Below are 25,286 nucleotides of genomic sequence, written 5' to 3'. Positions count from 1 at the left end.
GCATTTTTTTCGGCCAAAAATATACACAATTTTTAACCAATGTATATTACAAATATACATATAATGTTATTATCTACATTATATCAAAAGTTTTTGTTACCGACAGGTACACTTTAAAACAGGTTACCCACTCCCACCTTAATGCTGTCCCATTGATAGAAAACACCTGACTGATATCACCTTCAAATTATGCTAATATGTTTTGTGTATGTCATATGTATTTTAACCCCTTATCATATGTACAGCCCTCTGGAACCATGGGCACTATATAAAAAATGCATAATCATAATAATAGGATATTGGGTCATTTTTCACAATAAATACAGGACCAAGTCTAATATTTTTTGTTTTGCTATATCTACTCTAAGGATTTGTGGGAACATCTAATGTAGTTTTTGGACACAATAAAGCAGAATTATAGAACATTTTAAGGGTTTTCAAACTTTCAAACACTGTATATGTACTCCTTTTGTACAATCGCTCAGGACCAAGATCCAATACCCCCCCACCACCACCACCACCAGTATTTGTGAGCCATTAGCATTAGTTCAGTACATTACAGAAGTCTAATAAACAGCCCTCTTCTCTACTGGGCTCCTGTATGACTGCACAATGTACATATATAGTATGTCGCCTCTGTCAACATCGGTGTTGTAATATTAGTAAAAATTATTATTAGTTTTTCCACCAACTATGTTTTTCCCATTACTGTGACAAAAAAATGCAGGAAGTTCAGGAACTTGGTTCGTGTTAGTAATTTCTTATTAAGAAATTTAGTGCATCTGACTAAATGTGCTTCTCCATCACAGTAATACGGATGTCCATTAAAAGAAACCGGTCATCAGTTTTTACCCTATATAGCTGATAAAAGCCACAAAAATAGAGACAGAAAGACTCATTGCCAAAGAGAGTAAAACTAACCCCAAAATGTTTTTTAACTATATAAATAGCAAACAGGTCAAAAATGAAAGTATAGGCCCTTTAAAAAATTATGAAGAAGAAATTATAAACAGGGATCAGGAAAAAGCAAATATATTAAACAAATTCTTCTCCACTGTATTCACCGAGGAAAATGAAATGGCAGGTGAAATACAGCGAGATAAGGTAAACTCCCCAGTACAGGTCACCTGTCTAACCCAGGAAGAAGTACAGTGCCATCTACAAAAAATCAAAATAGAAAAATCGCCAGGTCCAGATGGCATACACCCCTGTGTTCTAAAGGAATTAAGTAATGTAATAGACAGACCTCTATTTTTAATATTAACCCCTTAAGGACTCAGCCCATTTTGGCCTCAAGGACTCAGACAATTTAATTTTTACGTTTTCATTTTTTCCTCCTCGCCTTCTAAAAATCATAACTCTTTTATATTTTCATCCACAGACTAGTATGAGGGCTTGTTTTTTGCGCGACCAGTTGTCCTTTGTAATGACATCACTCATTATATCATAAAATGTATGGCACAACAAAAAAACACTATTTTTGTGGGGAAATTAAAATGAAAAACGCAATTTTGCTAATTTTGGAAGGTTTCGTTTTCACGCCGTACAATTTATGGTAATAATGACATGTGTTCTTTATTCTGAGGGTCAATACGATTAAAATGATACCCATTATTACATACTTTTATATTATTGTTGCGCTTAAAAAAAATCACAAACTTTTTAACCAAATTAGTACGTTTATAATCCCTTTATTTTGATGACCTCTAACTTTTTAATTTTTCCGTATAAGCGGCGGTATGGGGGCTCATTTTTTGCGCCATGATCTGTACTTTTATTTGATACCACATTTGCATATAAAAACTTTTAATTAATTTTTTATAATTTTTTTTTAAATAAAATGTATTAAAAAAGTAGGAATTTTGGACTTTTTTTTTTTCGTTCACGCCGTTCACCGTACGGGATCATTAACATTTTATTTTAATAGTTCGGACATTTACGCACGCAGCGATACCAAATATGTTTATAAAAAAAAAAATTACGCTTTTTGGGGGTAAAATAGGAAAAAACTGACGTTTTACTTTTTTATTGGGGGAGGGGATTTTTCACTTTTTTTTACTTTTACATTTTTTTACTTTTTTTTTTTTACACTTGAATAGTCCTCATAGGGGACTATTCATAGCAATACCATGATTGCTAATACTGATCTGTTCTATGTATAGGACATAGAACAGATCAGTGTTATCGGTCATCTCCTGCTCTGGTCTGCTCGATCACAGACCAGAGCAGGAGACGCCGGGAGCCGGACGGAGGAAGGAGAGGGGACCTCCGTGCGGCGTTATGAATGATCGGATCCCCGCAGCAGCGCTGCGGGCGATCCGATCATTAATTCAAATCTCAAATCTCTGTCCATTTCTCTGTCCAAATCTCTGTCCATTTTAGCAACCGTGCATAGCAGATGTATGCTAAGGGCAGCATGGTGGCTCAGTGGTTAGCACTGCTGCCTTGCAGTGCTGGGGATTTGGGTTCAATTCCCACTAAGGACAACAATAAATAATGCGTTATTATTATTATAATAACGTCAGCAGAGAGAACTGTGCTCATGATGTCATCAGAGAGCATTCCAAAAAGAAAAGAATTCCCTCTGTAGTATTCAGCAGCTAATAAGTACAGGAAGAATTAAGATTTTTTAATAGAAGTAATTTACAAATATGTTTAACTTTCTGCCACCAGTTGATTTAAAAGAAAAAAGGTTTTCACCGGAGTACCCCTTTAATGGACTCTATAGTAACAGGGACTGTCCCCCAGGACTGGCGCATGGCAAATGTGGTGCCAATATTTTATAAGGTGACCGCGGAAATTATAGGCCTGTTAGTTTAACCTCTGTTGTATGTAAATTGTTTGAGGGTTTTCTAAGGGATGCTATTTTGGAGTATCTTGATACAAATAAATGAATGACTCCATATCAGCATGGGTTTATGAGGGATCGGTCCTGTCAAACTAACCTGATCAGCTTTTATGAGGAGGTGAGCTCAAGACTGGACCAAGGGCAATCGCTGGATGTCGTATATCTGGATTTTTCCAAAGCATTTGATATGGTGCCACATAAACAGTTGGTGCATAAAATGAGAAGGATTGGGCTGGGGAGAATGTGTGTAAGTGGGTAAGTAACTGGCTCAGTGATAGGAAACAGAGGGTGGTTATTACTGGTACTTATTCTGATTGGGTGACTGTTACTAGTGGGGTACCACAGGGGTCAGTATTGGGTCCTGTCCTATTTAATATATTCATTAATGACCTTGTAGAGGGGTTGAATAGTAAAGTAGCAATCTTTGCAGATGATACTAAACTCTGTAAAGTGGTAAACACAATAGAGGACAGGGCACTGTTACAAATGGATCTGGATAGGTTGGAGGCGTAGGCTGGGAAGTGGCAGATGAGGTTCAACACTGATAAATGTAAGGTAATGCACATGGGGAGGAAAAATCCGGGCTGGGATTATGTATTAAATGGGAGCACACTTGGGACGACTGACGTGGAAAAGGACTTGGGAGTTTTAGTTAACAGTAAATTTAGCTGTAGTGACCAGTGTCGAGTAACTGCTGCCAAGGCAGATAAAATCATGGGGTGCATCAATAGGGGCACAGATGCCCACGACAAGGAAATAATTATACCGCTGTACAAATCACTAGTCAGACCACACATAGAATACTGTGTACAGTACTGGGCACCAGTGTACAAGAAAGATATAGTGGAGCTGGAGAGGGTTCAAAGACGGGCAACCAGGGTAATACGGGGAATGGGAGGACTACAGTACCCAGAAAGATTATCAGAATTAGGGTTATTTAGTCTAGAAAAAAGAAGGCTTAGGGGAGACCTAATAACTATGTATAAATATATCAGGGGACAGTACAGAGATCTTTCCCATGATCTATTTATACCCAGGACTGTATCTATAACAAGCGGGCATCTTCTACGTTTAGAAGAAAGAAGGTTTCTACACCAGCACAGAAGGGGGTTCTTTACTGTAAGAGCAGTGAGACTGTGGAATTCTCTCCAGGAGGAGGTGGTCATGGTGAACTCTGTAAAAGAATTTAAAAGGGGTCTGGATGCATTTTTGGAGAGTAAGAACATTGCTGGTTATGTATATTATATTTTTAGGGACAGAACATGAATCCAGGGATTTATTCTGATGCCATATTTGGAGTCAGGAAGGAATTTTTACCTCTAGTATGAGGGTTTTTTGCCTTCCTCTGGATCAACTCAGTAGGGACTCATTAGGGATATAGGTTGAACTTGATGGACTCTGGTCTTTTTTCAACCTTATGAACTATGTTACTATGTTGGCAAGACATTATATAAGGTATAACCGGCACTCTTACCAAGTCCAGTTGACCTCCAGGCTGTCAATGATAATTGCTTATAAAATGGTCCTGTGCTGTATGGTATAAGCAGTCCCAGGGGCGTGTGGTATATTCATGTAGTCACCGGTGCTCAGTCTGTAACCATGCCTATTAGGTGTGTTTGGCAGCAAGGGCATGGCCTGCATCACCAATCTGTTTCTTGAGCAGAGAAGCATTGTTGGTAGTGCCCATGACCATTTGAAAAGTGATTATCTTGAGTATCTTTAATGGCCTGGGGGACAACGTACGCGGTAAGAATGCCTTATATATTTTACTTTATATATAACGTATTGCCACCAGTTATGTAAGGTAAAATTTGATCACCGGTCCATTTAAATGGACATCAATAATATTGTGATTGTGAGACAGTGTTGCCACAAGATGTAAATTACCTAAAATTATTAATACAAAGATTAATATTAATGATGCAACTGGACATCATTTTTCAAACTGTATTCGGTTTTTAACCGTATAAGGAATAAAATTTGTACACACATTTTAATACAGTTTAGTCAGGTTTTGAGGAATCCGTTTTTTTAAATCAAAAACCTGATACGGGAACTGTATTGCAAAAACCTGGTGTGACCCCAGCCTTGGAAAATCAGATTTACAATCCATGTGTTGTTATAGTGGGCCTTGGGCTTTAGAGTTGTTAGAGAAAACATGACTCCAGTTGAGGCAGAGTATGCTATAAAGAGTGCATATAGCGTTCCCTGCCACACAGAAGAACACACAGAGCAAAGCTTTAATTTACATTCTTGTTAGGTTTATCTTTCTCTATCTAAAGCTGTCATTTTGGTTTATACTTGGTCTTCAGTTTCATATCTTAAAAGAGATGGATTAAGATCAATGGAGGCCTCTGACAGTGAATATAGCTGCACCACCCACAAACATCCATAGCTGCAATATTGATATTATAGGCTTATGGCACTAAAGCCATTTTCTAGATGCAAATATTTTACAACACATCAGCGGCACAGGAAAAGGACAACAACAACATTTACGAACGCGGCAGTACCACATATTATTTATAATTATGGCAGATAATTTTACTGAAGAAAGCAAAGTGGAATATGCATATAATGTCCAAGGTGAGCTCAAGATTTATGTAGACATTCAAGTCATGCTGGGTCTCCTGTCTACCCAATTAAGTATTACATATGCCCGTATTATGTCTTCCAGGATCATCTCAGACTCCTTAAAGGGGTATTCCAGGCCAAAACTTTTTTTTATATATATATCAACTGGCTCCGGAAAGTTAAACAGATTTGTAAATTACTTCTATTAAAAAATCTTAATCCTTCCAATAGTTATTAGCTTCTGAAGTTGAGTTGTTTTTTTCTGTCTAACTGCTCTCTGATGACTCACGTCCCGGGAGCTGTGCAGTTCCTATGGGGATATTCTCCCATCATGCACAGCTCCCGGGACATGACATCATCATTGAGCAGTTAGACAGAAAACTTCAGAAGCTAATAACTATTGGAAGGGATAAGATTTTTTAATAGAAGTAATTTACAAATCTGTTTAACTTTCCGGAGCCAGTTGATATATATAAAAAAAGGTTTTGCCTGGAATACCCCTTTAAAGGAAACCTGTCATCACAAATGAATTGATAAAACTAGCCACACATAATGAGTAGTTAGCCAATAATTACTACCTTGGTCTTGTTACTGCCCATAATCCTTATATCTGTAGAAGGGTTAGGTGTAAGTTAGGTGCAACTAGTCATTGAGGTGGACACCCACCAAAAACTTTTCATCTTGTCATGCCGGTAATCACATCTATTGAGGCGTCATCGATCAGCTGGAATGCCTACATCATCCTTTCCTCTCCCAATGGCGGCATTTCCATTACGCCAAGCCTGTCAAGGCCCCTTCAAAGTCTTTTGCGCATGCGCAGTGTAATGGAGATGCCACCGCTGGGAGAAAGAAGGATGAATTGTCAATCATGCAACTATAGGCATCATTACAGCCATAGCTACATGACTAGTGGATGGCAGGGGCTTGGCCCGATTGCCACTTCCACTCTACTTTACAGTGCAGCTGATTAAAATTGAGTCCAGTTTTAGCATAATATTCATGTTGACAAGTTCTATTTAAAGCATAACTGTCAAATGGAAAAACTTTTGACGTTGTCCAGACGTCAAAAGTTTACAAGTTACACATCAGTGTATAGAGCGTAGGTATGGAAAAAAAGTCCGCACTCACCAGCATATGCAGAATAACAAGGGATTTATTAATCCAAGTAGCCTGCAGGATTAATAATTTGCGATCACAGTGGGTCTCAGGACTAAGTAGAAGTAAGTGGTCGGCACTATAGCGCATGGTGCGCGAGGATCAAAGGAATCCAGATGTAGGTGATAGAAATCCCGGCACTCAAAGTTTCTTCAGAAGCTGTAGGTTTATTCAGACATAAACTGCATACATTATAAACAGCACGCGTTTCAGCTCGTAATGGCCTTTGTCAACTGTTGACAAAGTTGACAAAGGCCATTAAGAGCCGGAACGCGTGATATTTACAATGTATGCAGTTTATGTCTGAATAAACCTACAGCTTCTGAAGAAACTTTGAGTGCCGGGATTTCTATTACCTACATCTGGTCTCAGGACTAAGACCCAATGCAGTCTAAACTTTTGACATGGTGGCTCTTGACATCTGCTGTGGTTTACCTGATGCTGATGCAGGAAAGCTAGTAAATATTGTTGGAAAATCTGCAAATATTGGGCCTCATATACGAAAACTGTGTAAAAAAATAAATGGCTCCTGATATCCAATCAGAGCTCAGCTTTCATTTCATAAACAGTTCTGGAAAAACAAAGCTGCATGGTGACCATCCTACCTCTTCCAAAAGCCAGAACTTTTTTTTTTTTTGCTGACATAACACTATGACAGCTTGTTTTATATGGGACAAGTTGTATTTTTTTAAACTTTTAAATTTGTCTAAGGCACAAGAAGAACGCCATTCAGTTCTCAAGGGAAGCTCAAGCAACATATTCGTTTTTTTTATCTTACTATTTCACGTATTTCTTTGCTATGGGCATTGCCCTTTTAATTTGGATAAACTTTAAAAGCAAAATAGTTTAAACTATCTGGGCCCTTCTCAAGCCAAGAATGTATTTAAATGATTTATAATGCATTGGCAAGCTGAACGCTATCAAATATGAGATTACATAAAGTTTGTTAATATTTTTATAGAAGTCATTGCCCTGTATTTAAATAGAACTCACCAAGTAATGATTGTGTTCTCGGAGGTTTGTCTAAATGTCATAGTTCACAATGACCTCATCAAAAATATGGGTTCTGTAACCAAAGCAATACTTGAAGATAAAGTAACCTAGAAAAAAAATTCAGGATTGGACAAACAAGTTTAAAAAAAACTAAAAAAAAACAACAAAAAAAAACCCTTGGTATACTGTTCCAACACGAACTGGGCCCCATTGGAAAACAAAATGGGGGAGCTTTATCAAAACCTGTCCAAAGAAAAAGTAGCTGAGTTGTCCATAGCAACCAATCAGATCGCTACTTTCATTTTTGAAAAGGCCTCTGGAAAATGAAAGAAGTGATCTGATTGGTTGCTATGGGCAACTCAGCAACTTTTCCTCAGGACAGGTTTTGATAAATCTCCCCCAATATCTATTTCACTAACAACAAAGGGTAAATTGATGACATAGTTTGTTTTGAAATCAAAATACATATTTCTAATGACCCCCTTGAAGTCATTTTGTTGCTTAATAGGTAATATGCTGGTGTATTTCCGAATATATCTTCATAGTGGATGTTAAAGGGGTTATCCAGGAAAAAACTTTTTTTTTTAATGTATCAACTGGCTCCAGAAAGTTAAACAGATTTTTAAATTACTTCTATTAAAAAATCTTAATCCTTTAAGTACTTATGAGCTTCTGAAGTTTAGGTTGTTCTTTTCTGTCTAAGTGCTCTCTGATGACACCTGTCTCGGGAAACGCCCAGTTTAGAAGAGGTTTGCTATGGGGATTTGCTTCTAAACTGGACGGTTCCCGAGACACGTGTCATCAGAGAGCACTTAGACAGAAAAGAACAACCTTAACTTCAGAAGCTCATAAGTACTGAAAGGATTAAGATTTTTTAATAGAAGTAATTTACAAATCTGTTTAACTTTCTGGAATCAGTTGATATTTAAAAAAAAAAAAGTTTTTTCCTGGATAACCCCTTTAAAGTCTATTTTTCTTTTAAACAGAGCACCAAACCCCTTGCACAGATCTATTGGCTGCTGACAGCTGCAGACGCCATTCCTAGAGCTGATGGTGGTTGCTAAACGTATCCAATTTAGGGTAGGGTCACATGTAGCATATACGCTGCGTATTCACGTGACTGTGACGTGCTGGGCCTGACCCCATACACCACTGCGCACCCAGGACTGCTGCCGGGTAGCCTTGTGTGTTTGCTCAAAGGAGAATAAGCAGTGCGAAATGCGCTGCGTATGCGCTATGTGTAACCCTACCCTTAGTGGGCATTGTCCATAGCATGTAGAGCAGTGGTCTCAAACTGTGGCCCTCCAGATGTTGCAAAACTTCAATTCCCAGCATGCCCGGACAGCCAACGGCTGTCCGGGCATGCTGGGAGTTGAAGTTTTGCTACATCTGAAGGGCCACCGGTTGAGACCACTGATGTAGAGAATGTATCCAGCAATCAATTAAGGATTAAAACCATTCAATTATCAAGGAGTGTCGGGGTGTGGCACAAAATGTGTTGCCCGCAGGCATGTCATGGCTCCATAAGCCCAGCTGTTTTTCAAAGTTTTAGATGTATTAAAGGGGTATTCCAGGAAAAAACTTTTATATATATATATATATATATATATATATATATATATATCAACTGGCTCCAGCTGCTGAAGTTGAGTTGTTGTTTTCTGTCTGGTAAAAGTGCTCTCTGCTGACATCTCTGTTTGTCTCGGGAACTGCACAGAGTAGAAGAGGTTTGCTATGGGGATTTGCTTCTAAACTGGGCGGTTCCCGAGACACGTGTCATCAGAGAGCACTTAGACAGAAAAGAACAACTCAACTTCAGCAGCTCATAAGTACTGAAAGGATTAATATTTTTTTTAATAGAAGTAATTTACAAATCTGTTTAACTTTCTGGAGCCAGTTGATATATATAAAAAAAGATTTTTTCCTGGATAACCCCTTTAAGATAGTTGGTTGATTCTATTGCTTTTAGGGTAGGGTCACATGTGCCATATTTTTCTGTGTATTTTCTGCAGCTTATTTTCCTACCAATTGAGGTCAATGGGAAGCAAAATACACAGTTGATTTTGCTTGCCATTGACTTCAATGAGTAGAAAAATATGCAGTAGCAAAAACACATCAAAATACGGCACATGTGACCCTACCCAGGGGTATTCTGGTGAAAAACAACTTTTATCATATCAACTGGTTCCAGAAAGTTAAACAGATTTGTAAATTACTTCTATTAAAAAATCTTATTCCTTCCAGTACTTATCAGCTGCTGAAGTTGAGCTGTTCTTTTCTGTCTTATAACAGTCTCAGGAACTGTCCAGAGTAGGAGCAAATCCCCATAGCAAACCTCTCCTGCTCTGGACAGTTTCTGAGACAGAGGTGTCTGGCAGCAGAGAGCACTGCTGTCAGACAGAAAAGAACAACTCAACTTCAGCAGCTGATAAGTACTGGTAGGATTTAGATTTTTTAATAGAAGTAATTTACAGATCTGTTTAACTTTCTGGAGCCAAGTGATATGAAAAAAAAATAGTTTTTCACCGCAATACCCCTTTAACCCCTATAAGCAGAATAAAGCAGACACAGACTGTATTGCAAGGCACTGCAATATATTAGGATTCACTCTGAAATTCTGCAGTGTTTCAGAGAAATAATAATTTTGAAACTGGCCAGGAAAGAAGTTGTCAGGACAGCCCCAGGCAGCTTCTCCCAGCCCTACCCAGTTTGACAGAGAGGTGGGGAAAGGCCTGCTGAGGCCAACCCAGGGACTCACATTCTTGTTCCAGGATGGGGTTAAAAGTATGATTGCTGAACACTAAATAAATCATAGCTTATTGGAATGAGTGAGCCTTTCCCTGGTTAATGCTTTCCCTGAATTGGGCAACAGGAAATTCTTAAAAGGTGCCCTGTCAATTAGCAAACTTTTTTTTCCCAAAAGGTCCTGCTTCAGTCCTAATGGCAATCTTAGCAGTTTTAGGATCTTTATGCTTCTGTTTTGCTTGCTCACAATCCGGGCCATCTTCTCAATAGGAAAGGGCATTCCCCTGGGCAATCGTTATCTTGCCCTAACACTGCACGCCTGCACTCGGTAGCACACAGCTCCCTCTACCAATGAACGCAGGCACACGCTATTGCCTACCCCTCTGTATACTAAGGCACATGCTAGTCCTGTCTGCACTTTCTGAAATTTGTCTCCACCGCAGGCCGAGACAATCAGCATAGTACAAGTCAGCATCGAACAGGAAAGGAGGACACCTAGTGGCCGTAATTATGAGATTACATTTCTTGTATAAAAGGATCAACCTTCTGTCCGTATAGATCTAATATCCATAACTTGTAATGTTATTCCTCTCCAGAAACACGCCCAGGCCTCTTTTGAACTCTTTTACTGAGTTCACCATGACCACCTCCTCAGGGAGAGAATTCCACAGTCTCACTGCTCTTACAGTAAAGAACCCCGTCTGTCGTACGTCTTCTAGACGTAGAGGATGCCGCCTTGTTATAGATACAGTCCTGGGTATGAATCTCTGTATGATCTCTGTACTGTCCCCTGATATATTTATACATAGTTATTAAGTCTCCCCTAAGTCATCTTTTTTTCGAAACTAAATAACCCTAATTCTGAAAATCTTTCTGGGTACTGTAGTCTTTCCATTGCCCGTATTAGGGTACGTTCACACTGCGGAATCTCTGCTTGCAGAATTCCGCAAGTGGAGATTCCGTCTGGTGGCCACCGCCGAAGCGGTACTGCGCTGTCACCTTTGGCGGCTATGCAGTGCTCACGGAATTCTGCACAAAGAATGAACATGTTCATTCTCTGTGCGGAACAATTTCAGCGGCAGAATTGTCCACCGCTAAAATTCCTCAGTGTGAATGGGTCTCGCGGAAGACCCATTCACACTGATGGTTATGTTCACTGTGCGGAATTCCACTCTTCCACATTACTTAATTCCTTTAGAACAGGGGGGTGAATGCCATCTGGACCTGGTGATTTGTCTATTTAGATTTTTTGTATGCGGCACTGTACTTCTTCCTGGGTTAGACAGGTGACCTGTACTGGGGAATTTACCTTATCTCGCTGTATTTTACCTGACATTTTATTTTCCTCTGTGAAGACAGTGGAGAAGAAAGTATTTAATATATTTGCTTTTTCCATATCCCCGTCTATAATTTCTTACTCATCATTTTTTAAAGGGTCAACGCTTTCATTTTTAACCTTTTTACTATTAATATAGCTAAATAACATTTGGGGGTTAGCTTTACTCTCTTTGGAGTCTTTCTGACTTCCATTTTGCTGCTTTTATCTGATTTTTACATATTTTATTTTTTTCTCCCTTTTTAGTGCTCCTTCACTGCCGTCCTGTTTTAGTGACGTAAATGCTTTTTTTTGTCATTTATTGCCCCCTATACATTTTTATTCATCCATATTGGTTTTTTGTTGTTCCTGACATTTTTATTCCCACATGGTATGTACCTTTCAAAATGAGAATTTAGAATATTTTTCTCCCCCAATTTAGTGTCTCCACTCTTGTTTTTGAGGATATTTTCCCAATTTACAGCTTTAAAGGACATATGCAGAAAAAGACAACTTATCCCCTATCCACAGGATAAGGGATAAGTGTCTGATTGTGGGGAGGTCCAACTGCTGGGATCCCCCATGATCTCCTGCATGGGCCCCCGCAGTGTCGCTCTATGTGAGTGGCTAATGCGCGTAGCGCCCCCTCCACGCCCCCTCCCCATACAGTTCTATGAGAGAGGCGGGAAGGCAAGAATGCTGCCTCTCCCCGCCTCTCCATAGAGATACATGAAGGAGACGTGTAGGCCAGGACGTCATGCTGTGGCTGGCAAGCCTCCTGCACGGGAGATTGCGCAGGGTGCCAGCGGTAAGACCCCCCCCCCCCCCCCCACGATCAAACACTTATCCCATATCCTGGGGATAGGGGATAAGATGTCTTTTGCTGCAGATTTTGCTGCAGAGGGCCTCCTTATTGTTTTTGCCCTAGCTGTACATCTGCCCATTTAAGAAACTTTAATTTTCAATTATACTTATATTTGTTATACGCATGCACTATATGGTTGGGTTTGCATAGGGCATTTTTATGTTCTGTTTTTCACTGCAACAAAAAACACATTTCTGAAACAAATATGGAAAAAAACATCCATCCATCCCAAATACCGTATTTTTCGCCGTATAAGACGCACTTTTTCTTCCCCAAAACTGGGGGGAAAAAGTCGGTGCGTCTTATACGGCGAATACACCCCTATCGCGGCGGTCCCTGCGGCCATCAACGGCCGGGACCCGCGGCTAATACAGGACATCACCGATCGCGGTGATGCCCTGTATTAACCCTTCAGACGTGGCGATCAAAGCTGACCGCCGCGTCTGAAGGGAAAGTGACACTAACCCGGCTGCTCAGTCGGGCTGTTCGGGACCGCCGCGATTTCACCACAGTGGTCCCGAACAGCCCGACTGAATAGCCGGGTTAGTGCTTACAGGACACCGGGGGGGACCTTACCTGCCTCCTCGGTGTCTTCTCCGTTCAGGGATCCCCTGTATGGCCAGCGCTCTCCTTCCTCGTCATCACATCGTCACGTATGTGCGTCGGCGTGCGTAACGACGTGATGGCGGCGACGGAGAGCGAGGATACCCGGCCGGCAGCAGAGACGTTCCAGAGCGACGGGGACACGGCGACAGCGATGGAGCGACATCCAGGGCAGCGGTGACGGGTCCGGAGCGGCGGGGACACGTGAGTATTACCTCCTATGCAGTGGTCTTCAATCTGCGGACCTCCAGATGTTGCAAAACTACAACTCCCAGCATGCCCGGACAGCCAACGGCTGTCCGGGCATGCTGGGAGTTGTAGTTTTGCAACATTTGGAGGTCTGCAGGTTGAAGACCACTATTGGGTTCAAAATCTTAATTTTTTTAGATTAAATTGGGTGCGTCTTATACGCCGGTGCGTCGTATAGGACGAAAACTACGGTACATGGTAATAATGATGAGTATGGGGGGTCATGCACATAATGCATATGCCTGCAAACCCAATCTGTATACTTTTTAAATTGAAGGCTTTAGTGTAATGACAATTATAGCTTTTTTTTACTGGCTTATTCTTTCCCAAATAATTTAAAAGGGGTTGTACACCACTATAAAAACTGTAAAGGGCTCAGACAGAGTTTAAATAATATAAGTGATAGCTACTCAGATTCCTAATACAATGCTGCTGTCATCCTAAAGGTGCCTGTCATTGCAAAGTGATACTTATATACACAGTAAGTACTGAGAAGCACGGATCAGGCACCCTTTAAGCCTGAGACGTTTAAAATTGTAATGTAAACACTATTAGTAATAACCCTACTAGCAAAAGCTATATGACTGCTGCTGAAATGAAAATTTTTCCCCAAATCAAATTTCTGCTTCAAATTAAGGAAATAAAGTTTCTTTGGAAAAGTCAGAGACATGGTAACCTTGAGGAGAATGCAGCGCTACAGTGTTTCCCATGCTAAATATCTGCTTTTCTCATGCTCCATTACCAAAACCGCAGAGTGTTGACCTACTACAACAGCACTTCTTGTAACAAGTAAGTGAGATAAGGAACTGGGTAAATAGAGTGGAAAGGACATCTGTTTACTAAATTATGATAAGTTTAGTATCAAAATGAATATAAAATGTGGATGTTTATCCTTAGACCTTGAAACTTATCCTTCAGCGGCAAATAGACAGTCCCTTATTATAACTTTCACACTACGCAATTCCCCCGGAATTACGCGGACGGAATTACGCACGGTGAACTTTTACATCAGTGTGAATGGGTTTCTGCGAGACCCATTCACACTGAGCAATTTCAGTGGTGGAAAATTCCGCCACTGAAATTGTTCCGCACCCAGAATGAACATGTTCATTCTTTGTGCGGAATTCCGTGAGCACTGCATAGCCGTCAATGGTGACGGCGCAGTTCCGCGGGGTCCTAACCCCGACTTCTGCCAGGCTGAATCTCGCTCGCTGAATTCCGTGAGGAAAGATTCAGCATTCATTCTAACAATATCAAACATTCCTTTCTTAGTGTTGATAGGTTTGCTACAACTTATAAAATGTTGATTATCTCTAGAGATGAGCGAACTTACAGTAAATTCAATTCGTCACGAACTTCTCGGCTCGGCAGTTGATAACTTTTCCTGCATAAATTAGTTCAGCCTTCAGGTGCTCCGGTGGGCTGGAAAAGGGGGATATAGTCCTAGGAGACTCTTTCCTAGGACTGTATCCACCTTTTCCAGCCCACCGGAGCACCTGAAGGCTGAACTAATTTACGCAGGATAAGTCATCAACTGCCGAGCCGAGAAGTTCGTGACGAATCGAATTTACTGTAAGTTCGCTCATCTCTAATATCTCCCCAGGCTCAAGTGGCAAGGAGGCAGTGCCAAGCTGCTTAAAAGTCACAGTAAAGTGAAGGATTTAAAGACAAGGCTCAGCACCCTGTATGTCAATTAACCAGGGCAGGGCCTCAGACTCAGAAGGCTAGTGATGTTGCAGCACCTAGGCAGCTTAGCCCTGCCTTCTTGACACTTAGTCTGTGGAGAAAATCATTTATAAGGTGTTGCAAACTCAACATTTTTAAAGGGGTACTCCACTGGAAAACATTTTTTTTTACATCAACTGGTGTTAGAAAGTTAAACAGATTTGTAAATTACTTCTATTAAAAATCTTAATCCTTCCAGTACTTATCAGCTGCTGTATGAAACACAGGAAGTTATTTTCTTTTTGAATCTCCTCTCTGACCCCAGTGCTCTCTGCTGACACCTCTGTCCATGTCAGCAACTGTCCAGAGCAGGATAGGTTTGCTGTGGGGATTTTCTTCTACTCTGGACAATTCCTGACATGGACAGAGGTGTCAACAGAGAGCACTATGGTCAGACAGAAAGGAAATTCAAAAAGAAAATAACTTTCTCTGTAGTATACAGCAGCAGATAAGTACTGGAAGGATTAAGATTTTTTTTTTTTTACTAGAAGTAATTTACAAATATGGTTAACTTTCTGGCACCAGTTGATAAAAAAAAAATGTTTTCCAGTGGAGTACCCCTTTAATATTGTCATCCTTTCACCTATTGGATAGTATCTACAGCTCATACATAAGCCGACAGATTCCCTTTTAGTGCCATGTGACATTGCATATGGGGATTTTAGGCTTGTAAGCAGATTAGTACATAATAATAAGAATGGGATCTTTCTGCATTACCCTTCACTGTCTGAAAGCCATAGTTATAAGAAGTAAGCATTCATTCAATATACTAGCAGGAAGATCTAAGCAAAAATGCCCAAGGTTTTAGAGAACTAGAAATGGAAATAAGCGTGAACATTCTAGACAGGTTTTTTTTCCCTAAAAATTTGCTATGGAAGGATTTTGAGATTAGAAAATGGCTAGAGTGTATTACTGTAGTGTATTGTGTTTAAGTGGTGTTATTTGGTCCATTCCAAAGTATCTAGGCATGAACTTGATTATAGTGCCATTACTCATGAAATAGGAAGTGACTGATGCTTAGATGCACCACAATCTCCTGTTTGGAAAAAGTCACACTACTACAATCTAAGTCATTAGCAAATCTGCATATACAGGTGGTGGAAAGATTTACTGAGTATAACATTTTATAGCAAAATGATTTACTTAACGAGAATATGTCAGATTCATATCATACCCAGAGCTTAAGTGTAAATGAGGCTCTGCTGAGCCTCTTCCTTCCCCAACCCCTCCCTGCCTTGTCTGATTGAGGTACAGGTCTCAGTGCTGAAAGCCAAGCCCTGTACATCCATCATTCAGGGCAGGGAGGGGGGGAGGAGGGAGGAAGAGTGCATGCTGCAGCTCAGCACAGCCTCCTTGTTGCTTTAGCGATGAACATGATATGAAACTGACAGATTCCTTTTAAAAAGTGTGAAGACAAAGGAAGTAAATGTAAGTACAATGGTAAAAGCCATTCTAGGCATAAGGGAGATGATCTATGTTGTTGTTTAATGTCATTTCTTATAGAAAGTTAGATCGAAATGATCATTATTTTATCCTACCTACCATATGGTTGCAACTTTTTCTTAATAAGGGTTAAAAAAAAAAAAAAAAAAAAAAACACCATCAGGTTGCATAACAGTTTGTACCTTGATTTATGTTTTTTTCCATGGAAATAATGAAAGAATTTTATTGCAGAACTCGCTATGCAAATGCAATGCAGCCGGATTGGTAGTTTTCATCCTAAGATTTAAAATCAGCTCAAATAAAGCTCAAGTCTAGAGATCTGGGCTAAAATTACAATCCAGATATGTGTCAAGAGTCTACAATAAAAAGCTAATGTTGAGAAGGATGACAAATACTACATATAGTTTCTGTATATACTGTTAGGATATTTTTCACTGGAGGTAAACTGGAATATCACTGTCAATTGAGCCTAAGAGTCTTAAATAAAATAATAGAAATCAAATTCAGTTGATAAAATTTTGCAGTCTGTCTCATTTTTCAAAGAAGTGAAAGAAATTGCAAATTAGCTGAAAAAAACATAGTACAACTACTGAATATATTGCTTTGCAATTTTTCCTGGGATTTTTGACAGAATTTGCAATGGAGACACCTAATGCAGATGGGAACCCAGCCTTAGTTCACTCAGGCGGTTTACCCGCAACTTTCCAGCAGTGGGTTTGAGCTGTGGCAGGTGTTCTGCGTCAGAATTTCCACAGTAGGATTTCCACAGCAGATTACATTGACCACAATGGGGTCTGCTGCAGATTTTCTTCTGCAGAAAACCCTCAGTAGGAAACTCACACATTACCCGTTCGTGTGAACATACCCTAAGAAGTGTACAGGGTAGATGAATGAGAACTGATACAATATTTTAATAGAGGCCTAGGAACATCAACCTCTGAATACAAAGTTGGAATGTTAAAGGGGTTATCCAGGAAAAAAACTTATATATATATATATATATATATATATATATATATATATATATATATCTCAACTGGCTCTAGAAAGTAAAACAGATTTGTATATTACTTCTATTAAAAAATCTTAATCCTTTCAGTACTTATGAGCTGATGAAGTTGAGTTGTTCTTTTCTGTCTAAGTGCTCTCTGATGACACGTGTCTCGGGAACCGCCCAGTTTAGAAGCAAATCCCCATAGCAAACCTCTTCTACTCTGTGCAGTTCCCGAGACAAGCAGAGATGTCAGCAGAGAGCACTGTTGCCAGACAGAAAACAACTCAACTTCAGCAGCTGATAATTATTGAAAGGATTAAGATTTTCTAATAGAAGTAATTTACAAATCTGTTTAACTTTCTGGAGCTAGTTGATATAAAATAAAAAGTTTTTTCCTGGAATACCCCTTTAAATGGAGTTATCCAGGATTTGAAAAAGCAGGTGATTTTTACAAAAACAGCACCACACCTGTCCTCAGGTTGTATGTGTTTTACAGCTCAGTTCCTTTAAAGAGAATGAAGCCAAGTTGTATCACACATAACACCTTTAAATTAGGAAGAGAAGGAGCATTGAGAACTTGACTTGTTATTGCTCCATCTTTTGGTATGGGACAATTACTGAAGTTTGGGATTAAATATTCTGACTTAGGGTACATTCACACGTACAGGAGCTGCTGAATATTTTTGCTGAATATTTTGTTCATCTGATATCATATGTTCATATAAATTTAATTGGTTATTAATCAACCAATAAGCAATAGTACCTTTAAAAGTTTATTGGCTACAAAGCCAGCTTTGATAGGGTTGTTTACTGCTAGACCTTTAGGGTCAGTGCCGGCAAAGTTGAATGTAACATGCAACCATAAGTCCAACATTGTTGTATTTTTTTACATTATCATATTGCAGTTACATCATGTTGCATGTAACATGGCGACCACATTGACAATCTTTAGATACAATGTCAAAATGCAACATTATGATCATGTCAAGTGAGCAGGGCTGTACACTGAGGACAAGCAGGGATCTTTGAACTGAGGACAAGCAGGGCTCTGTGCAGTGAGGACATGCAGAGCTCTGTGCAGTGAGGACAAGCAGGGCTTTGTGTACTGAGGGCAAGCAGGGCTCTGTATACTGAGGACAAGCAGGGCTCTGTGCACTGAGGACAAGCAGGGCTCTGTGCACTGAGAACAAGCAGGGCTCTGTGCACTGAGGACAAGCAGGGCTCTGTACACTGAGGGCAAGCAGGACTCTGTGCACTGAGGACAAGCAGGGCTCTGTACACTGAGGGCAAGCAAGGTTCTGTACACTAAGGACAAGCAGGGCTCCATGCACTGAGGAAAAGCAGGGCTCGGTACACTGAGGAGAAGCAGGGCTCTGTACACTGAGGCCAAGCAGGGCTCTGTGAACTGAGGACAAGCAGGGCTCTGTGCGCCGAGGACAAGCAATGTTTTGTACACAGAGGACAAGCAAGGTTTTGTACACAGAGGACATGCAGGGCTCTGTGCAGTGAGAACAAGCAGGGCTCTGTGTGCTGAGGACAAGCAGGGCTCTGTACACTGAGAACAAGCAGGGCTCTGTGCACTGATGACAAGCAGGGCTCTGTGCACTGAGAACAAGCAGGGCTCTGTGCACTGAGGACAAGCAGGGCTCTGTACACTGAGGACAAACAGGACTCTGTGCACTGAGGACAAGCAGGGCTTTGTACACTGAGGGCAAGCAAGGTTCTGTACACTGAGGACAAACAGGATTCTGTAAACTGAGGACAAGCAGGACTCTATGAACTGAGGGCAAACAGGGCTTTGTGAACTGAGGACAAGCAGGGCTCTGTGCAGTGAGGACCAGCAAGGTTTTGTATACAGAGGACAAGCAGGGCTCCATGCACTGAGGGAAAGCAGGGCTCTGTACACTGAGGAGAAGCAGGGCTCTGTGAACTGAGGGCAAGCAGGGCTCTGTGAACTGAGGGCAAGCAGGGCTCTGTACACTGAGGACAAGCAGGGCTCTTTGCTCTGAGGACAAGCAGGGCTCTGTATACTGAGGACAAGCAGGGATCTGTGCACTGAGGACAAGCAAGGTTTTGTACACAGTGGACAAGCAAGGTTTTGTACACAGAGGACATGCAGGGCTCTGTGCAGTGAGGACAAGCAGGGCTCTGTGCAGTGAGGACAAGCAGGGCTCTGTGCAGCGAGGACAAACAGGGCTCTGTACACTGAGGACAAGCAGGGCTCTATGTGCTGAGGACAAGCAGGGCTCTGTGCACTGATGACAAGCAGGGCTCTGTACACTGAGGACAAGCAGGGCTCTATGAACTGAGGGCAAGCAGGGCTCTGTACACTGAGGGCAAGCAGGATTCTGTAAACTGAGGACAAGCAGGGCTCTGTGTGCTGAGGACAAGCAGGGCTCTGTTCACTGAGGACAAGCAGGGCTCTGTACACTGAGGACAAGCAGGATTCCGTACACTGAGGGCAAGCAGGGCTCTATGAACTGAGGGCAAGCAGGGCTGTGTGAACTGAGGACAAGCAGGGCTCTGTGCAGTGAGGACATGCAGGGCTCTGTGCAGTGAGGACAAGCAGGGCTCTGTATACTGAGGGCAAGCAGGGCTCTGTGCACTGAGGACAAGCAGAGCTCTGTGCACTGATGATAAGCAGGGCTCTGTACACTGAGGACAAGCAGGGCTCTATGAACTGAGGGCAAGCAGGGCTCTATGAACTGAGGGCAAGCAGGGCTCTATGAACTGAGGGCAAGCAGGGCTCTGTACCCTGAGGGCAAGCAGGGCTCTGTAAACTGAGGACAAGCAGGGCTCTGTGTGCTGAGGACAAGCAGGGCTCTGTGCACTGAGGGCAAGCAAGGTTCTGTACACTGAGGACAAGCAGGATTCTGTAAACTTAGGACAAGCAGGGCTCTGTGTGCTGAGGACAAGCAGGGCTCCGTGCACTGAGGACAAGCAGGGCTCTGTACACTGAGGACAAGCAGGATTCCGTACACTGAGGGCAAGCAGTGCTCTGTACACTGAGGAAAAGCAGGGCTCTATGAACTGAGGGCAAGCAGGGCTCTGTGCAGTGAGGACAAGCAGGGCTCTGTATACTGAGGGAAAGCAGGGCTCTGTGCAGTGATGACATGCAGGGCTCTGTGCAGTGAGGACCAGAAAGGTTTTGTACACAGAGGACAATCAGGGCTCCATGCACTGAGGGAAAGCAGGGCTCTGTGAACTGAGGGCAAGCAGGGCTCTGTGAACTGAGGGCAAGCAGGGCTCTGTTTACTGAGGGCAAGCAGGGCTCTGTGCACTGAGGACAAGCAGGGCTCTGTGCAGGGAGGACAAGCAGGTCTCTGTATACTGAGGGCAAGCAGGCTCTGTACACTGAGGGCAAGCAGGGCTCTGTGCACTGAGGACGAGCAGGGCTCTGTGCACTGAGGGCAAGCAGGGCTCTATGAACAGAGGGCAAGCATGGCTCTGTGAACTGAGGGCAAGCAGGGCTCTGTGAACTGAGGGCAAGCAGGGCTCTGTGAACTGAGGACAAGCAAGGTTTTGTACACATAGGACATGCAGGGCTCTGTGCAGTGAGGACAAACAGGGCTCTGTGCAGTGAGGACATGCAGGGCTCTGTGCAGTGAGGACAAGCAGGGCTCTGTATACTGAGGGCAAGCAGGGATCTGTGCACTGAGGACAAGCAGGGCTCTGTGCGCCTAGGACAAGCAATGTTTTGTACACAGTGGACAAGCAAGGTTTTGTACACAGAGGATATGCAGGGCTCTGTGCAGTGAGGACAAGCAGGGCTCTGTGCAGTGAGGACAAGCAGGGCTCTGTGCAGCAAGGACAAACAGGGCTCTGTACACTGAGGACAAGCAAGGCTCTGTGCACTGAGGATAAGCAGGGCTCTGTACACTGAGGGCTAGCAAGGTTCTGTACACTGAGGACAAACAGGATTCTGTAAACTGAGGACAAGCAGGGCTCTATGTGCTGAGGACAAGCAGGGCTCTGTACACTGAGGGCAAGCAGGGCTCTATGAACTGAGGGCAAGCAGGGCTCTATGAACTGAGGGCAAGCAGGGCTCTGTACACTGAGGGCAAGCAGGATTCTGTAAACTGAGGACAAGCAGGGCTCTGTGTGCTGGGGACAAGCAGTGCTCTGTGCACTGAGGGCAAGCAAGGTTCTGTACACTGAGGACAAGCAGGATTCTGTAAACTTAGGACAAGCAGGGCTCTGTATGCTGAGGACAAGCAAGGCTCTGTGCACTGAGGACAAGCAGGGCTCTAAACACTGAGGACAAGCAGGGCTCTGTACACCGAGGACAAACAGGGCTCTGTACACTGAGGCTCAGTGACATTTTATTATCTACATTATATAAAAGGTTTTTGCAAATGAGTGGTACACAGAGGACATGCAGGGCTCTGTGCAGTGAGGACAAACAGGGCTCTGTACACTGAGGACAAGCAGGGCTCTGTACACTGAGGACAAGCAGGGCTCTCTACACTGAGAACAAGCAGGGCTTTGTGCACTGAGGACAAGCAGGGCTCTGTGCACTGAGGACAAGCAGGGCTCTGTGCACTGAGGACAAGCAGGGTTCTGTGCACTGAGGACAAGCAGGGCTCTGTGCACTGAGGACAAGCAGGGCTCTGTGCACTGAGGACAAGCAGGGATCTGTACACTGAGGACAAGCAGGGCTCTGTACACTGAGGACAAGCAGGGCTCTGTGCACTGAGGGCAAGCAGGGCTCTGTGAACTGAGGGCAAGCAGGGCTCTGTGAACTCAGGGCAAGCAGGGCTCTGTGAACTGAGGGCAAGCAGGGCTCTGTGCACTGAGGACAAGCAGGGCTCTGTACACTGAGGACAAGCAGGGCTTTGTGCACTGAGGACAAGCAGGGCTCTGTACACTGAGGACAAGCAGGGCTCTGTGCACTGAGGGCAAGCAGGGCTCTGTGAACTGAGGGCAAGCAGGGCTCTGTGAACTCAGGGCAAGCAGGGCTCTGTACACTGAGGACAAGCAGGGCTCTGTACACTGAGGACAAGCAGGGCTCTGTGCACTGAGGACAAGCAGGGCTGTGTGCACTGAGGACAAGCAGGGCTCTGTGCACTGAGGACAAGCAGGGCTCTGTACACTGAGGACAAGCAGGGCTCTGTGCACTGAGGGCAAGCAGGGCTCTGTGAACTGAGGGCAAGCAGGGCTCTATGAACTCAGGGCAAGCAGGGCTCTGTGAACTGAGGACAAGCAGGGCTCTGTGCAATGAGGACATGCAGGGCTCTGTGTGCTGAGGACAAGCAGGGCTCTGTATGCTGAGGACAAGCAGGGCTCTGTACACTGAGGACAAGCAGGGCTCTGTGCGCTGAGGACCAGCAAGGTTTTGTACACAGAGGACAATCAGGGCTCCGTGCACTGAGGGAAAGCAGGGCTCTGTACACTGAGGAGAAGCAGGGATCTGTAAACTGAGGGCAAGCAGGGCTCTGTGAACTGAGGGCAAGCAGGGCTCTGTGCACTGAGGACAAGCAGGGCTCTGTGCACTGAGGCAAGCAGGGCTCTGTATACTGAGGAAAAGCAGGGATTTGTGCACTGAGGACAAGCAGGGCTCTGTGCAGCGAGGACAAGCAGGGCTCTGTACACTGAGGACAAGCAAGGTTCTGTACTCTGAGGACAGACAGGATTCTGTAAACTGAGAACAAGCAGGACTCTATGTGCTGAGGACAAGCAGGGCTCTGTGCTGAGGACAAGCAGGGCTCTGTGCACTGAGGACAAGCAGGGCTCTGTGTACTGAGGACAAGCAGGGCTCTGTACACTGAGGACAAGCAGGACTCCGTGCACTGAGGGCAAGCAGTGCTCTGTACACTGAGGACAAGCAGGGCTCTATGAACTGAGGACAAGCAGGGCTCTGTACAAGCAGGATTCTGTAAACTGAGGACAAGCAGGACTCTGTGTACTGAGGAAAAGCAGGGCTCTGTGAACTGAGGACAAGCAGGGCTCTGTGCAGTGAGGACATGCAGGGCTCTGTGCAGTGAGGACAAGCAGGGCTCTGCACACTGAGGACAAGCAAGGTTCTGTACACTGAGGACAAATAGGATTCTGTAAACTGAGGACAAGCAGGACTCTATGCACTGAGGACAAGCAGGGCTCTGTACACTGAGGACAAGCAGGACTCCGTGCACTGTGCACTGAGGGTGAGCAGGGCTCTGTGCACTGAGGGCGAGCAGGGCTCTGTGCACTGAGGGCAAGCAGGGCTCTATGAACAGAGGGCAAGCAGGGCTCTATGAACAGAGGGCAAGCAGGGCTCTGTGAACTGAGGGCAAGCAGGGCTCTGTACACTGAGGACAAGCAGGGCTCTGTGCACTGAGGGCAAGCAGGGCTCTGTGCAATGAGGTTAAGCAGGGCTCTGTGCACTGAGGACAAGCAAGGTTTTGTACACAGAGGACATGCAGGGCTCTGTGCAGTGAGCACTAACAGGGCTCTGTACACTGAGAACAAGCAGGACTCTGTGCAGTGAGGACAAGCAGGGCTCTGTACACTGAGAACAAGCAGGGCTCTGTACACTGAGGACAAGCAGGGCTCTGTACACTGAGGACAAGCAGGGCTCTGTACACTGAGGACAAGCAGGGCTCTGTACACTGAGGGCAAGCAGGGCTCTGTGAACTGAGGGCAAGCAGGGCTCTGTGAACTCAGGGCAAGCAGGGCTCTGTGAACTGAGGGCAAGCAGGGCTCTGTACACTGAGGACAAGCAGGGCTTTGTGCACTGAGGACAAGCAGGGCTCTGTACACTGAGGACAAGCAGGGCTCTGTGCACTGAGGGCAAGCAGGGCTCTGTGAACTGAGGGCAAGCAGGGCTCTGTGAACTCAGGGCAAGCAGGGCTCTGTGAACTGAGGGCAAGCAGGGCTCTGTGCACTGAGGACAAGCAGGGCTCTGTACACTGAGGACAAGCAGGGCTCTGTACACTGAGGACAAGCAGGGCTCTGTGCACTGAGGACAAGCAGGGCTGTGTGCACTGAGGACAAGCAGGGCTCTGTGCACTGAGGACAAGCAGGGCTCTGTACACTGAGGACAAGCAGGGCTCTGTGCACTGAGGGCAAGCAGGGCTCTGTGAACTGAGGGCAAGCAGGGCTCTATGAACTCAGGGCAAGCAGGGCTCTGTGAACTGAGGACATGCAGGGCTCTGTGCAATGAGGACATGCAGGGCTCTGTGTGCTGAGGACAAGCAGGGCTCTGTATGCTGAGGACAAGCAGGGCTCTGTGCACTGAGGACAAGCAGGGCTCTGTGCGCTGAGGACCAGCAAGGTTTTGTACACAGAGGACAATCAGGGCTCCGTGCACTGAGGGAAAGCAGGGCTCTGTACACTGAGGAGAAGCAGGGATCTGTAAACTGAGGGCAAGCAGGGCTCTGTGAACTGAGGGCAAGCAGGGCTCTGTGCACTGAGGACAAGCAGGGCTCTGTGCACTGAGGCAAGCAGGGCTCTGTATACTGAGGAAAAGCAGGGATTTGTGCACTGAGGACAAGCAGGGCTCTGTGCGCCTAGGACAAGCAAGGTTTTGTACACAGAGGAGAAGCAAGGTTTTGTACACAGAGGACATGCAGGGCTCTGTGCAGTGAGGACAAGCAGGGCTCTGTGCAGTGAGGACAAGCAGGGCTCTGTGCAGCGAGGACAAGCAGGGCTCTGTGCAGCGAGGACAAGCAGGGCTCTGTACACTGAGGACAAGCAAGGTTCTGTACTCTGAGGACAGACAGGATTCTGTAAACTGAGAACAAGCAGGACTCTATGTGCTGAGGACAAGCAGGACTCTGTGCACTGAGGACAAGCAGGG

The 25,286-nt window shown here is 44.0% G+C and overlaps 1 long non-coding RNA gene across 1 annotated transcript in view; it reads right to left on the bottom strand.

Moving 5' to 3' along the window:
* Positions 1-7,823, bottom strand: part of LOC130357647 (uncharacterized) — a 38,226-nt gene extending 30,403 nt beyond the window's left edge. The window contains exon 1 of the long non-coding RNA XR_008889209.1: positions 7,571-7,823. This is a non-coding gene — a long non-coding RNA (uncharacterized LOC130357647). The remainder of the gene's footprint in view (positions 1-7,570) is intronic.
* Positions 7,824-25,286: the final 17,463 nt, after the last annotated feature.

This window comes from Hyla sarda, chromosome 2, assembly GCF_029499605.1.
Source record: "Hyla sarda isolate aHylSar1 chromosome 2, aHylSar1.hap1, whole genome shotgun sequence".
Classification (NCBI taxonomy): Eukaryota; Metazoa; Chordata; class Amphibia; order Anura; family Hylidae; genus Hyla; species Hyla sarda.
The sequence above is the reverse complement of the archived record's forward strand: the minus strand, read 5'-3'. Positions and strand labels throughout refer to the sequence as shown.